The sequence below is a fragment of the Leptosomus discolor genome, chromosome 9, assembly GCF_034619465.1.
Source record: "Leptosomus discolor isolate bLepDis1 chromosome 9, bLepDis1.hap2, whole genome shotgun sequence".
Lineage (NCBI taxonomy): Eukaryota > Metazoa > Chordata > Aves > Leptosomiformes > Leptosomidae > Leptosomus > Leptosomus discolor.
The window spans coordinates 4,655,237-4,672,795 of NC_141399.1; positions in this window are offsets into that span (position 1 = coordinate 4,655,237).

Consider the following 17,559-nt stretch of genomic DNA (forward strand, 5'->3'; position numbering starts at 1 on the left):
CCAAGCCCTCAGTGTCACAGTAAAAAAAAAAAATCAAACCTTAAGGAAAGGGAACATTGTAGTTACCATCTGAGGAGTGAAAAGAGTCTGGGACCCTCCAGGCTGAAAGAGACAGGGTAGGCATCACCATCCCCTGTGCAGCTTTTACTTTAGCAGCTTTGTAACACCTTATCTGTTATCCCCACCTTCAGCCTAATGAATCCAGATATCACATCGTACATTGACAGAAACAGAAGTGTCAGCCTGCTTTCACATTTGATTTTAGCATGCAAGCTACAGCTAATCACCTGTAAAAGCCTTCTAGCACACATCCCAAGACCAGCTAGCAAACTTTAGGGGTATAGTATAACTAACTCAGTTTTTAGAACCTACACCAATCTTCATAAAAAAATTCTTCAGTATGAATGGGACTGTACGTTTAAGACTTACTGTTTCTTCATCGCACTGCTCCACAATACACTGCCAAAAGTCATAGTCCATGTAGGGTTTTTTAAAAAGCAAAATCTGTTTAGCATTTTAATGTCATAACGCATGTTATAGAGAAGTTGAATTTCTAATTATCTATTTACTTTATATGAAATTTTGCTTCTATAAAAAAAGATTAGTTGCATATATATATTAAATACAGTTTGCTCTTAAAACTGCAGGAAGTTATGTATGAATGTCCTGTAACAAAGCTGGATTCTGTATTTTCAATACCTAGGGGAAAGAACCAAAACTGAGTTTCTGCAATACCTAAAACGGGTTCTTCCATCCTGACCAAAGCCTGAAAACACATATTGAATGCAGATAAAATACAGTTACAAGACATTATTACTATATTTCAGCTTCACATTTTAAAGCACTATATTGCATTAAGAGTCTTTGCAGTAACTGGGAATGAATTAGTTTAAGTAAGGTTTGTCCACAGCACACTGTCACTCCAGAGTGAGATGGACAGTACATCAAGGAGTACTCTGCACTAACTCCCATTAGGGATAACCAGACCCAAGACACATAACTACCAAACACCTCAGGGCACCGTACCAAGAAGGCACCTATCTCCCCCAAGCACAGATCAACGATACCAATTACTCAGCACAAGAAGCTGGGGAAGTCGCCTCAGCACCAAACGGACAGACAACAATGCAGTTACATCCTCAGAGTCCATTTGGTGCTGGCGAGAGGGGCACACGCGCAGGAGACAGCACACAGCACAGAACTGCTACGAGATCAGCCTCTACAAAAAGCTTCTGTGTTCTTCTCTAATATAAGGGCTAAACCTGCGGGGTACCACTTGGAACTAAGCATCCAGCCAAGCCATTTTCTGGGTAGGAAGGTGGCTCAGGACCAAGAGCGCCTTGGATTGCATCTCAGCTTCAATACTAGAAGGGGTTGCAGTTCCAGACAAGAATTTCTGCAGCGCTTAAAACCATAAAATTTGATCCGTCAAAAAAACTCTCTGCAGGTGAGCAAAGCTTACAGTACAAAAGAGAAAACATGTCAGAATCAATTTGTTATGGAAGATGTTGAGCTACATCAAGTATAAAAATGAGTATTTAATCTTAATTGTTGCAAGCTTCCTAAGGAACAGTCCAAGCTTCACGTAGAGGAGTCAATACAGTTGTTCTGATATCCCAGTTGTAGCACAATGAACATCTTTTCTAATCTCCAGCAAGCCATTTAGGGAAAAAAATCAGTCTTGTTTTTACCTGCTCACATTTCTCAGCATGAACATTCCCTTTTTTTTTTTCCAAAAGCCTTAAAAGTTCACACACATTAACAGTATACTACCTCGTAGTCACTAGCCATACCACCTACTTCACTGACACCCTGGGGAGCATGCACAGATCTGCTTCTCACAGGAAAAGAGATGGGAGCTTCATATGTCACATCCTTTCTTCCTTTCACAAACAGGCAGGTGATTTTTATTTATTTCTTGAAACAAACCTTCCACTCAGTTATATCTATGTACTAGGTCCTGATCAAGTCACATCTTCATAAATAGGAAAAATAAACACTTATTCTTAAACCAGAGATAAAAGTCACACCTGCTTTGCCTCAAATGCTCAGCATGGTATTGCCAGTAACAGCACCTCGGAACATAACTGCTCAAATTATTTGCTATAATGGTGCCACACTATAGTTCCCAGCAGAATTGGAATTGCTGAATGCTACAGTCTCCACAAGGAAGGAAATGCTAGTGTGGTGCTTCGGTGAAAAGTCACTACGTTTCTGCTCTCAAGGGAAGAATTTCCTCCTGTGATAATAATAAACATAAACCACATTGAGTTTTAGGACTGATGAAAATAAAATTTGTGTGAATAATGATTATTTATATAAAAATGCGCAGTCAGGACATCTACTACATATGCAAGACCATAAAATTTAACTATCCCATTTCATCGCTATAGCATACTTGTGAAAGCCATTGTCCATTTCTGGTCACACATATTTGTCCTAACCACCTACAAGGATGACTGCCTGAGCAGTGTATGTCATCATTTAATGGAAAACGACCTACAGCACCTCAGGAGGAAGCTGTCACTTGTAGTACATGCAGTCAGAAGACCCGCTCAGCTCACTGGAATGCTGTTTGTTTCCCCTTTGCGTTTGAAGACGACATTCCCCAGTCATCACTCACACGGTTACCAAGAATTTAGAATAAAGGAGAGGTGCTCTGAACACATCTTTAGCTTAGTTTTCACTGAGTGGCCTCCAATGCAAGTCGTTACCCCTCCTCTTCCTCACAATCTCTGCTTCAACTGAAAGTTCCTCAGAGGTCATGGTCATGCTAGAGATGATACAGATGTTATGAGGCAATCTACTTTGGAGACACAAGGTAATGCTTTTATAAGCATGCTAATGACACAGGCTGTCACATCAACGTGACACAAGGTCTTAACGTTATTTTTAATAAAGATTCTAGTTTCTTGTTATTTTCTAGGAAAAGAGCATCAATTCAAAACGCAGAAGTGGAAAAAATTAGTATGGCTTAACTTGCAGCCTACAACTGAAATTCAATTTGAAGGAAGGTTTTTATGATGTGAGCTGCTATTATAAAAACACACTTCACACAGAAGTTTCTGGAAGGCTTAAGGTTAGCATGACAGTCGCACGGATAGAGGTAAAATGCTTTTGACAAGTTTCTCTGCTAGAACTTGATTCAGCAAAGCACTTCAGCATATGCTCGTGAGCTTTGCTGAATCAGAGCCCAGAAGTGACGCCCCTTTTGACAGCTTCCCTGTAACTGTTAGGAGTTAACCCTCTCGCAGGGACCTCTCCCCTCCCTCAGCCACTCACGCAGGCATATGGCAGGACGTACCCCTGCAGTGCTGTGGGACCTGCATCTTACTGGAGGACAGCATCTATTTGCAAGTGGCAAACGGCAGCAGATGCAGACGGCTCTTCCCCTGTATTTCAAACAGCACCTTCTGATCCAGCACAAACAGCTGAAAACTAATACGACTCTTACTGATAAAACAAGGATTATGCAGCTACTGTTTCAAATCACTAAACAACTGCCTGAGAAGCAAGAGCTGTCTAATTCTTTCTTGATGGCATTTCAGCAACACCATTATTGACGTGCCTACCCCACCGCATGCTGACAGAACTGGTTATTTTGACAAGCATAAAGAGAAACTTCAGCTAGCTGTGTATTGCCTGCAAGTTATTTGTATTCTCCATTGTGTTATCTACTGCAAGTATATGCTGAAAGAGTTCATCTGGTGGAACAGACTCCCAAGAGTTTGGGGATTGTGCCAGTGTTCAAACAAATCAGCCCTCGTATCTGAACTTTCCATTTCCAAAATCCCCTATTGAGACAAACGTCACCCGTGAACCCCACGCTGCTCACACATATAGAAAGATTCAATCTTTTCCCCATCTCTCCCGTCTCACTTCTGTCATCTCAACAGTCAGTTCCCTCCCAGCAGGTTACTTCCACAAAGGGAAACGGTTTGGTGTGACAAACTCACCCGCAACGCCACGTTGTGTGTGCAGGATGTGGTTCTTTGCTCCAAGCTGTGTGCCACCCTCCCTCTCTCAGCCCAGCAGACTGGAAGGCAGAAGGGGTCAATTTCGTAGTCGATGTGTGTGTCAGTAATGTATGCACAGCTGCTGCCGGCTGCTTTGCCCCTCGGCACCCAGCTCCACAAGGGCCCCAGAACTCTGCATTTGCAGTTGTCCTGAAGGCATGTCAAGCAACATGCCCCAAATCAGCCACTCTGCCTTTCCGCCAGGAGTTCATCACGCCTCTGTACGAGCTTCCCTCCCTGACAGGCTCAGTCAGAGCCTATCACCAGATCACTGCTGCTCCGGACCCTTCCATGCAAGCCAGCTGATGCTCCCCACCACAGTCCCACTAAGGCCACAGCAGCTGGGCTCCCCAGCACCCCTCACTTGCAGTCACGATGCTGGGGTCAAGTTTTTAGTCTAGAATGAACCAGTATTTGTAAGTCACGAAACTTAAGAGTCTTCTTCGTAAAGAGAAAAAACTAAGGCTATTGGAAGATGTGCCTTACACTCCCCAAAGCAAGATTTAAAAAACCTCTATCTATTGATCAAGTAGTTAACCATCAAATGATACATTTTACAGTCTAAAGGGGTGATTTATAAAGAGCTCTAAAGAAACTATAAGAGGAAATAATACCATGACCTATTGCTTAACATTGGCAAGTCACACATAATACTTGTTTAAAACCCTGGCTCATTCACTTCATGACAGTAGCCCTTATTGAGTGGCTGAAGCTCTCACACACCTACTGGAGTCTCATTCCCCACCACTATCCCTTAATACCTGTCCAGATATAGCACTCTTTGTGCACTATCATTTTAATTGAATACTAAAAAATAATAGTTCACTGAATACAAGATTTACTATAACACATAAAAATAAAATGACAATAAAGTCATACACGTAAATTACACCAGAAGCCCTGTAATCTAGTCTGCACCAATGCTGTATTTTCTCTCATGTCAATGTCTCATTCCTCACCACCTTTGAAGTACAATAAGTTACCATTATTGGTAAATATTTATATTCAGTTCTTCAGTGTCAAGATATTGACAGTTAATACAAGTCTTCCAAAAAATGTTCCCATTTTCAAGGCAACACAAATATTTATCACCTATGTCTTTCTGAAGGCTTTTTGGGAATGAGTTTTAGGATTATCTTTATTCTTGTCTCAGCAACTTTTAGCTAAGAAAACTAGAACAAATTAGGACTCTGGTAGCCACATACACACTAGCTAAAATCAATAGCTTTAATTTTCACATTTAAACCTACAATTTTCATCTGACAGGCTCAGCAGGTTTTAATGCACACAACAATTTACTTTTACTGTTTTAATTGTTTTTAGTCAATCACTTTTATTGCTTCTCTGCATCTGACTAAACAAATTAATAGAGCTATGTTCATAAATGATTACTTTGTGAAATAGCTTGATAGATACATTTGCCAGTTTCACCTTCAATTACTGCCAACATTAGTAATATTTATACCAAAAGGTATATTTATCCAGTTTTTATAATTAAGTGAGCAACAGGAGCAGCAATAGCAAAAAAAAAAATCTATTTCATGAGCTCCATAGTATCAAATTTCATCTTTCTAACAGTGTTTCCCCCAGGCCAAATGAAAACCAGCAAGACCTGCGTGCACAGCTGGCTGAAAAAAAACCCTTTCTGGATCACAGGAAGACAGTCTATTCCTGCTTAGATTCTTACGTGAACTTTTGGTCAAGCAAAAACATACAAGAAATATGGAACTCAGTCAGGATGACATTGTTACAGGGCATGAGAGACCCAGATCAAACTCCTTGTTTTGTCCCTTAGATAAGGCCCGTGAGAGTCCAAACTCCAGCAAAGACTTGGGGGACCCTCCTTGGCCCCACCCAACTCTGCTTCTTGTGCAGACTGGAGGTGGGGCAGGTACAGGAACGTTAGCTTGAACACAACACATCGCAGTGCCTCTTCCCTCCAGCAGAGGTAGACATGGCCAAAGCTGGAAAATTTAATAATCAAAAACACGACAGTTGCCACAAAATTGGAAATACCAAGAAAGTCTACCTGAATGCCAGTAAGAGTCGCCCTTCACTGACACAGCCTTTCCCACGGTACACACAGATCTCAGGATCCAAAATAAGGTATGATGAGCTTTCACATAGTTCAGCTGTTGTTCAATCAGAACACAGGAACACAGCTCTGCAGTTTGGTCTTTCCCCAGTTAAGGCATCAGGTGAGCTCAGACAACTGTGAAAATGGAATTAATTGAGAGCAGAAGTTGCCTTCAGATACTGCTTCCACATACACCATTTAGGAGGCACAACCCAACAAGCATTTTCCAAACAAACCAGACCCGTACCAGCAAGGCTCTTCTGCACAATATGCAGCGCATGTACTCACTGAAGTGAAGGATCCCAATTCACTGAGTGAAACACTGGGATAATTGGATAGACCTGCCGCTCTTCTGCCCAAATTTAGACAAATGAGGCTCACGTGACCAAAGAGAGCACAGATTTCCCACATGCAAGAGACAAGCTACCCTAGACGCTTCGCTACAAGGACCTTCACCCAAGATGCTCAAAACCCTGGACTCTAGATCATCTTCCTAAATTCCTATTTTACTGCTTTATCTAACAGAAAAACATACCCCAAAAACAGAAGCCAAAGTCAAAGCCTCTTTCTTCCCAGACTCCAGAGTTAGGCTCCCTCTGGCAAGAAACACCTGAATGCTTTTCTCCAGGGTGTTTTAAGAGGCAAACCTGAGACTGTCGCCAAACGGCCTCCAGCCAGTGCTCAAGTCTCACTAGCAGCGAGTTCAGTGTTTGAACACCTTTACAGCCGAGGAAGAGAATTTTTTCTTCTACTTTCTGGACATCTTATTTAATCTAATCATTAGATTAGCTCAAGTCTTGCATGAGAAGCACCCTCCTCCAAAAGAGGGAGGGCTTTGGTTTTGATCCAGTCAGGCAGGGGAAGCCTGAATCCAGTTCACCTCCTGGATGGGACAATCCTTTTCACTCTTTCCTTCCCCAATTACAGAACCATGATGAAGATCTCCCTCCTTCAGCTGCACCCTGCTTTAAGTTGTCTGAAACCAAAGAGGAATGAGTGCCCATCTCGGAGCAAGATGCTAGGCCACCAACGCCAAGCGGAGGAGGGTGCTTCTTCCTTCCTGAGCATAAGCCCCAGGGGTGGGGGGTACCACAGCTTCCCTGGCCTCCACGTGGGTTAAGTCACAACAGGGCGCTGCAGGGCCCACCACATTCAGCCTAATTCAACGTTTGGCTCTCCAGACATACCTAGACACACTGCTCCAGTGGATAATTTAAGTGCTTCACCTACAGCTAACATGGCAGTTCTTCTTCCTACCCCATACCTACTTTATCACCACTCCTGTGGATTAGGAAAACTAACTTAGGATTTTGGGAGAGTCTGTCCATCCTTTTCGTTATGTTTCTTAAACATCTTGCCTTGAGAGTGAGTCACCACTTACCCAAAGCTCTCCTCCCCACCTTTACAGAGCATGGTCTTTTTCCCCAAGTAGTCACCAGAGTACTAAACTGGCTGCTGCTTTTGTACAAGAGCTAAAAATGATTCTATATTGGTCAAAACTGCTGACATCAAACTAGTTTTTCATTTGATATTCCTACATAATATCACTCCCATTTGATTTAAACCTTCATTGAACACACACCATCAGAAGTCAGGGTCTTAAGCTGTAGGAAACTGATAAACTGCATAGTGTGGCAGAAGGGCTTTTTACTATTCTTTTAGAAACCTGCATAATATCTTATATGAAAGAGCCCTGATCTCTGGCTGAGGCTGCTAGTACTTCATGAATATAAGACAAATACATTAATCCTTCTGGTCCTTAAGCTACCAAGCCCACAATCTACTGCAACAAGAAAAATCATGAAGAGCTTGTATGACCAAAAAAAATGTGTCTGTATTTCAACTGCAAAGAACAAATCTGTTTATTGCTTGAGGTTCATGCAAAAACATAATTTGGATTTGGTTTAGTATTTCCATATTCCTCAAATCAGTTCCGTGGTCTAAATACATATCATTTTTATTTTAAATTGCCTGGTATTAAACAGATAATTGATCCACCAGCAGTTTTCACAAAAGCACCCCTTGCTCCCCTCCCCGCAGAGAGGTAACACAGCTGTTCCATAATCCTGTCTTTTTATCATCAGGCAGGACAGCACTCACTGAAGTGTCAAACTGAGGACAGCCACCTTGCTTGGATGACGTACCCCAGAGCACGTCTGCTGTTCAAGACTCTTCAATGAAGAGCCAAGTCTAAAAAAAAAAAAGGCTAAATCAACAAATCTTCTGTCACAGATTACCCAAGTCACTGCTACTCGGGGCAGAGATTAGCAGGAAGAACAGATAAAGCCAGAGGTGGCAACAGCATCTCCACCCACAGCAAAACGTGTCTGTTTTGATCAAACAAAGCTCACCCCCCTGTACTACAGCAGAGAGAAATGATCCACAGAACCAGTCACAACAAAGCCTGGGCACATCTGTATTCCTGGGGTAAAGGACTAGAAAGACCATCTCAGCTCCGCACCCTGTGTGGCAGCTCAGCAAGGCAGCAGCCTCAGCTTGTTTTTAAGCTTGCCTTGAAACGGTAACGAGCTGCAAAAAACCAGTTATTTGTTTTTCTGCAGGCCAGCACCCTGGGATGGTGGCCCACAGAACCCTTTGCAGAATGATTAAAGTGGTATCCAGGAGTGACCCTGAATTACTCTGCACAAGACACAGTCATGTACTGTTGGACTGACTCATTAGAAGTTTTCACATGGCGCAGCTACAGTGTATTTCCTATTTCTATCAACGAATACATCATTTGATGAACTCTGGTGAAGAATTAGTGGTACAGTACGATTTCAAAGGCCAATTTTCAAATACGGGCAAGGTACCCCTTACTGCACCCATGGACTGAAACAGCCAACATCATACAGCTGATCAAGACCAGCTGAAAGCTTTAAGTGACAATGTTTTGCCATTTCCCTCCATGCACACAAGGGCACGCTGTTCTTAAATAACTGTTGGAAAAGCTCCTTTACAAATAGGATCCTACTTTGTGTGGAGAGATAAGACTTGTTGAAATCCTGTTCAAGATCACTTGTTCTACAATAATAATACCTGAAGCCCCCAAAGATCAGGCCTTATTGTGCGAGCCACACCACGCAGGAAAAGCCTGTAGGTCCTTGTGAACACAGCCTAAATAAATGACAAGCAGGAAGTCAGCAAATAAAAAAAAAGTAGCTTGCCCCAGGTCACATAGAAAGTCTGCATCACAATCAAGAAGTAGATGTAGATCTCTTGATTGCCCACGTCTTCCCTTCAAGACCATCCCTTCTCACTCTCAAAAACCTTTCAAAAGGCACAAGGCATCAGCCCACAGCATTGCTATCAACAGTTTGCTATCAATTGCCCTTTCAAGAAGTAGAGTTACGCCAAGGATCAACCTGGCCCATGTGTTTAAGTCAGGGACAGAAATTAACCCTGAAACTTGTTGAAGTTTGAGAAGTTCACCACTTGGCAAGATCCCTCCTTCCATCTCATGCACCTAGAATGGTAAAGACTTGTATCGTGGACCATGCCAAGAGACCACAACCACCCCAAACATTCGATATGCTGCTACAGAGACATTACAGGATGTATTCCCAACACATACATAAACACATTAGGAATGCACTGTTTTCTCCCCCTTCACTGAACTCTGGCATAGCAACTCACATGCATCATGCAGTTGATGATAGATGAAAAAGAATCACATCCAAGCTATAAATCATATCAGCCCATTGCAATTAAACACATTCAAATTCTAAACCCCAGAAAACAGACTTTGTAATGATGCAATTGCCGACTGCATCTCACACACTCTATTGCTGCCCTTCAAACGTGCTTCCCATTTACAAGCACACAGAAGCTACTTTACTGCCAATTCCTCCATTGATGGCACATTTTATTGACAAAATACAGCTGAGCCACCTAAAGCAATTTCAGCTACAGAATAACCTTTCACACACGAAGTTAACCAGCTCCTCCATCCATTTGCAGCAGATTTAGATTAGCAAACACCACACAGACACATTCAGATCCTTTGAACAGCCTCATGTCAGTTGATGGCTAAGGACAGGGTAATATTATAACAGTATTTCATGCTTTGAATTCTGGGAAGCAAAGCCTTCCTTAAACAGAAGAGGTCTGGATTCCCACTCTGACACAAACTGCTCTACCTACACGTTTTCTCCCCCATCTCCAGTTTCCCCTTTCCTTTGTCTTACCCCTCTCCTGCGTGACAATTTCCTCATTACACTTCTACAAAGACTGTCTTAGTTTAAATAACGTCGTTTAAAAAAAAAGCGCTGCCCAGTCTTCCCACAAGCTCAAAAAGTACCAGATGTACACAAGTATATCGAGGGTGCAACCACTGGCACTGGAGTGGCTGCTTATAACAAGTAGCCACCCAACAGGAGGCTGTGAAGCCACGATCCGACAAGTTCACCATCAAATAAGCACTTTCATTTTTAAAAGCAGCAGACTCCAACATAAAATTACACTTCTCCAATGGGGCTGTATAAAGCATTTGCTCTGTATTACTTACAGAAGAAACCACAAGTCTTAAAACATGACAAGACTGGGAGCTCCCCAATAAAGAAACTTGCTGGGAAGACAAAGTTTTAGAAACTACTTTTATTGTCAGGCTTAATCCGGCATTCCTGTCAAGTCTGTCCTTCAAGTGAGTTTGCCTGATCAAAGATCTTACGGTTGACCTCTCAAATTTTGTCCATAGATCACTCAAAGCGCTGGTTTACTACCAGCTGCTCTTAACATCTGTCCAGTGCTAGCTGTCATGCCCTCTTCAGTTTCATCTGTGCTAAATAATTCCAGGGGTGGGTGGGAAAGGGGGAGAGATCACAGAGCAGCACATTCTCCCACAAATTCACGCATAAAGCACACACCATCAGGCAGCCTGACGGAAGACGATAAACTCACTAACATACCTGTGCCAGTGTAAGTCCCAGTCACTGCTGCAGCAGAAATGCAGCCGAGTGGTGGTTGGAATCAGACCACAAGTTTCCAGAGGAACATTAGACGCCCACAAGAGCAAATACCCACCGCACAAAACCAGACAAGGCATTGCATTGTCAGATCACACGGTTCAGCTCCATTCTCAGACTGAGGGCCCGCACACAAGAGGAGTGCCAGACACCACAGCTACCAGGCTGCCACTAATGGCAGAAGAATGATGCAGCTGCAACAGAGATTTATCCCTGCAGAAGGTGCGACATGGGGAAATCATTTTAGCCACGGGAGGCTGGCTGAATTTTCCTCAGACTTTTTAATTACCCCACGCAAAAGAATTCAGCACTCCCATCTAAAACCATTTTATGGTTCATAGATCAAATCCAGTTTGTCTCAGGGAGTACACATGAGCTGAAGGTCCTTTGTCCCAGATGAACTTTTTCCACATCTCAGCTGGAGACAGCAAAGTCTGGTCATTTATTCCTGCAGGTTGGGAACTGACCAGAGTCACAGTTGAAAGTAACAGTAAAAAGAAATCAAAGCCAGATACCACCTAGAAAGTACAAATCACACGTTACTTGCCCTGGCCAGAAAACTACACAAAGCAAGAGAAGTCCTTCTGCTCACAGAGTAGCCTGCACCACCACACCTGATAGCCGGGAAGCTCATTTCTCCTCACCATGCAGCTCTTCTAGTCCACTTAGAGTGAGATCAGATATTCCTCGCGCTGCTGTTTTGGAGAGCACAGATGTATCAGACTGCCTGGAAGAGAGCTCACCTGTCCATCTGCCTGTACTTCTTAGTTTACCTCCACAATATCAAATTTTTTTTATGCTCTGTGATAGCCACACAGCTCATACTTTTTCATGTGTGCCTCACCTCCCCAAGGAGATCACCCAGTACTTTTTTCTATGCAACCCAGTGGTAACACAGCAGTCCTGTGTCAGACCCAAGAAGCCACTACAAAAGCACGTGCAAGCGCCTCAGGAGAAACAGATACTTCTGCTGGGAGGTGAGTGTGTTATTAGTTGCTTTGCTCACTAACCAAAGCTGATCAAAGCCATATTGGTCCCTGAAGACGTCGCACTCCACAAGTTACTGCAGTTTCCCAAAAGAAGACAGCAGCTTAAGTCCAAACCCCTAAGGCACAACAGGCACTTCTCTTTTTGTCCATTTTAAAACAGGGCAGAGGAGACTGGTCAGCCTCTGGTCTGTCCAGAATTACTTAGCTCAAATTCAGCTGGAGCAATTCCAGAGCTGGATTTCTTGCCTCCTTCCCCTTTAGAGGGGAGCACACCTCCCCACCCCCCAAAAGCAGACACTCTGCACTACACTACCTCCATGGCCCTTCCATTTCCAGCAAGGCACCACATTGCCAAGGCCAGAACATCTCCATTAAAAGCCCCCCCCTTTGTCAGAGGGCACCTGACAACATACCCTGAAGTTACAAGGCACTCCCTCACAGAAACCCCTCTCTTTCCAAAACCACATCATTCTTTAGATCAATGCCCTGGCCATTTTATTAACGCATCAGATCTCACCACGTAGCTTTCCTTCTGGTTAAAACAGATCCCACTGAATTAAAACAGCAGGTTAGGTCTTATTAAGAGCAGTAGAATCAAAAAGCTCTCAGACAAGAACATCCTTACCTGCAGAGAAACCCCCAAAAGCACCAACACCCCCAGAAGCCCAGCCCCTTTTTATCCTACACTGGGGCTGCTACACTGCTGAGTCCGTATTGCTCCCAGCTGACAGACAGACTCCCAGCTGGAATAAATCAGACGTTAACAGCAAAGATCCCTCCTGCATACTCACGTGAAGGGTTGTTTCCAAAGTCCTCAATTTTTCATTGAGGAACTGTTTTTCACTTTCTAGTTTTATTTGTTATTACAGAAAACTGTGACTAGCCTGTTTTATAAATGCCTGAGAGTTTACTGCTAGGCACTACAAAAGATATTTCTATACACTGACCCTCTTACAAAGATCTCTTAGGCAAAATCAAAGATTAGGATAATGTTTTTCATTAAGTTCCTCAATTGGAAGTTCATTTTATTGTTTAGAAATTATGTAAGAATTTAAGAATATATAAAGGTGAAATGCCCACTGTAAATATTCTAATTGGATGGGAAGACAATATTTATGTTTAAAAGCTGGTTATTTAGCAGCTGCAGAGTAACTTAGCTCTAAGAGGTCATACCTCTCCACATTCATAGATGATATAGCTACATGTGCTATCGCCCTGACTGAGAAAGCCTGCCTAAGGGTTCTGTGAACCAGCAGAGCTCTCCAACAATGCCCTGGTAAAGCAAGAGTACCGTATTTAGAGAACAACCCCCTTTAAAATCACATAGTCAAGACTTCTATTTTTTGTGGGGTATTTTAGCAACAGCACTGCCAGATCTCTATCCAGAAGCTCTGCACCTACTTACAGTCTTCGCCACACACAGGCCCCTTTGAATACATATATTTAACAAGATAGCCAAGACCTGCAGTCAGAAAGCGAGATCTGAAGAGGAGGGCCTTTGGTGGATGGAGCACAGCTCTTTGACTGAGTTGAAAGTCAAAGAGAACGCAGAAAGGAATAAATAATCAAAAGAACAGAAGTAGAAAGAAGCTGGTAAGACTCCAAGAGGCACAGATCTATTCTGATATTCCTAGAGCACCAAGAAAACAAGGCATTTCTTTTGTTGTTTAAAGTAGACTTTGTTCTAAATTACACTATTACATAGAAAGAAGTGCCTCATAATAACAGAACTTTTTTTATTGTCCACGTGATTTTAATTTATCCCTCATACAAGAGAAGAGTCAAAGTTGTATGGGTCCAGAAATAAAGAGCAAGTCTGGGCGTCACCCGGTAGCCCAGTGATCAGAGCAGTCACCTCGGCAGGAAAAGAGACGTGTGCTCCCAGGATTGTTCAGGCATTTACATGAATCACTCCTCGAATAAACCACGGAGCGCAGACAGCCATTGACCTGGGACTGTTGTGGTACAAGGACACCCCAGCATCATGACATCCAAAGGCAGGACCCTGGGTGTGGTAACCGCATGGAGAGAGGCCCATGTAAACAGGGACAGTCACTCCTCGCTAAGATTTCCAGGGAGATAAGTGACGCCAGTGGAAAGTAGGAGTCTCTGTCTCATACATAAACAGTCATTTACTTGATGGAGAACCCAGCATGTCTCCTTAGCATCTTTACAAGTTGTTAATAAAAGGGCATACAGGCCCAGGAGTTTAGAAAAGAGCACCTGAAGTCACTGAAGTCACTCATTTGTGAGCAAAGATAAAGAGGAAAGATGAAATGTTTGAGAGGAGTGGCCCCAAAGGGAAAGGCTTGGCTCTCAAAAATAAGTGTATGTTAGAAGAATTAGGATACCTTTAAGTGTATTTTGTGGAAATAGGATAAAGACAGTTTATGAGGAACATCAGGGGGGAAAAAAAAAAAACAATCCTGAAAGGCAAGTACATTGGAGAGTAGAATAATCTTAAACACCTCAAGCAACTCAGCTTTATCAGATGTCTTCCAAAACTAGACTGGAAAAGGCTTTAGGTACTGAAAATAAAGAGATAAAAAAGAAACCACCTGGAGAAGGAAAAAAATACCAATTAATCTCTCATTTGCCATGTAATTCCTTGCAGGAAGCATCCTCAGCTTTCCAGATACTGCATCTGAGCCTCTGATTTGAGGTTCTGGATTTGATACAATTTTATTCCAAGCACAGGGCAAATGCACAATTCCATACCTCCCTACCACCAACTGGACTGAACCAGCTCAGTGAAACTTTAGCCCAATAAACCAGAAACCTTCAGAAATGATGAATTATAAATGGGGGTGGGGGGAGAAGACTAAAGGTAGAAATCATCTGAGGAAGTCATCTAGTCCACCCCAAACCGTAAGACCGGGCTGCATCATGAGGGAGAAGGGCTTTGAGAGAGCTGGGTGAGGTATTCCAGCGCATCACTTACACTTACAACTACCCCAACACCCAGCCTCTTTCCCTGTGGCAGTCCAAATCCACGAGTCCTTTTCCTAAGCGCTACGGGCAAAGAGCACCGATCATGCCCCTCCTCAGTGCAGCTCACGGTGCTGAAAACCTTTCTCTTGCTCAGACTGATTTCATGAGACCTCTTCCACTTCCACAGTCTTGCTGCGATGGTTTATGCCATTTGGGGGACCGCAGAGAGGGAGATCGCGGCGGGTCCAGAGGCTGGGAAATGACGCAGGTGCGGGGCACTGTGTCCCTTCCCTTGACTTTCTGGCAAGCCGGGCTAGCAGCACGCTTGCCGCGGAATCCCTGATGGCATCAGTCCTGCCCAAGGAAAAAGGTATTTCACCTTCCGCCTGCTGTAACCTGTAATAACGAAGTTATGGCACATTCCAACTCCGGACAGGGCAGGAGCAATAACTTTTGCAATGCTCGTCTCTTAGGCTGATACTCCTATAGCATCTCCAGGGCCTGTTTTACTGCATTGTAGCATTCGTTTATTCTAAAGCTCCACCTCCTGGAGCCACGAGATTAATACAGAAACGGCCCAACTGTCCCTTGAAATAAGGGTGCAAGTTAAAGAGGGGGAAGTTTGAAAAGTGTGACTCTTCCATGGGCGAGGTTTAAAAGTATCCCTGGTTTGTTACAGAGTAAAAAAAATAAAACCTGCTTTAACTTGGAAGCTCATCTCCCGACCTGAGGGGAGTCTGTTTCATTTCTCAGCACTGGAGAGCAGGGACCTTCGACGGGGCTGCTCCGGCAGCGCTGTTTAATGCCTCATCCCATCCCACCAAAGGGAAGATTTAAGGCTATTTCCAGTGTAAATACAAAAGAGTAATTACGACTGGTGTGTGTCGTGTGTGTCCGTCCCCCCCCCCCCCCCCATTTAACCCATCCTCCCTCCAGAAACCTTTCCACCACCGGCATTTCAGAGCGCACCTCAGGCGCAGCCCGCCCTGCCCGCAGCCCTGCGGCCGCCTCCGCCCGACAGGCCGCTCCCCCCCCCCCCCCCCCTCAGGGCCGCTGCCGCCGCCGGGACCCCCGCCCGCTCCCTCCTCCCGCCCGCTCGCCCGCAAAATGGCGCCGCCGCCACCCCGCGTTCCCGAGGCGGCGGCGCCCTCTGCCGCCCGCCGGCGGCACCGCGCCGCCCTGCCCGGCCGCGGCCTGTGCCGTCCGTCCCCCGCGGCCAGCGAGCGCCCGGCGCCTCGCTTCGTGCTCCGGAGGGAGGGCGCTGAGGGGCCGCCATGGGTTTGGGCTCCGGCTGCTGCCGGGCCTGCCGGCTGGGGGCTCCCGCGCGGGAAGGGGTTGAGGGGAGCGGCTCCCTCTGGGCTCTCAGAGGGCCGTGTCCTCGTCAGGGAGCATCTGCGAGGGCCCGCGGGCCCCTGGGCTTGTCTCCCGTTTGTAACCCCGTTGCTGGGACGAGCGAGCGCAGAGGGTTTGCCAGGGCTCTCTTGAGGAGTTTTATGGCCGGCGTCGGCCGACACAGACCTGTCCTCCGCTTGGCAGACCGAAACGGAGCCACTGCTGTGCCAGAGAGCCCCTGACCGCCACGGAGGCCATGCTGCGGTTCTGCCGAGCAGCCACGAATGCAGCTCTTCATTTACCCGGCATCTCCAGGGCCTCAAAGTCTTCCTCACGTGTTCCAGAGGGCAGCTCCATGTCCTCCGCTCTCCGGTTTCTCATCATGGGAACTGGGCTGCAGCTGAGTTTTCTCACCCCGCTCACCTGTCCAAGGAACCCGCGTCCTTCTGTAACAAAGAATGGCTACCTAGCCTTTGGAAAACTCACTGGGTTGCCACTTAACTATTGCAACAGGGAACTCCTGTAACTAAGTTTCTATCAGGCTTCAGCTCTGTTTTTGTTCCCCCCACATTTAACAAAGAGACTAAAAATAAAAGCTTTATTCTTGTGTACCAGACCCGGGACAACCTTGCCGGAGTCATGATGCAGCTTTTCAGTGAACTGATCCAGGCAAAAAACAACGGACATATAAAATTTCTCACAGACTGAAGCAGCAGCAGAAATATTTTTCAGCCCGTTTCCTGCATCCCCTAGGCTAGGCATAAACCAAAATGCAATTCCAATTTACTTTTCCAGCTAGGAGTATTTCCCGCTGAAACATTTTTTTTAAAAAAAGGCGGCTATAGAGACTCAGTGCTGCAGAGGGAGGTGCCTTGGAAACCCTCAGAATGCAATTTTTGTCTTAAAAATGAAGTTTTCCTTATTCAAGCCAGAGTAGATCCAAGAGGATTTTAAAAATACATCCAGGTTTGTCCTGGACCGGGTTAGCAAGACGAAAAGCAGTGCAATCCCTGCCCCAAAAGCCTCAGACAGCCGCAGGCAGGTGAGGACACGCGCCCAGAGGACGTTGCACGGGGATTTTCCTGCAGCCAGCCCTGGCTCTGGGGAGCCTGACTAGTGCTGGAGCACCCAGCCCGTAAATTAACCCCAAATTCCAGCAACTTCTGCTCCATTCACCAAATCAACCCAAAGCCTTTTTTCGAACGTTGTAACCTCAACGTCCTGGTCCTTGTGACTCCAAGTGCGGGCTG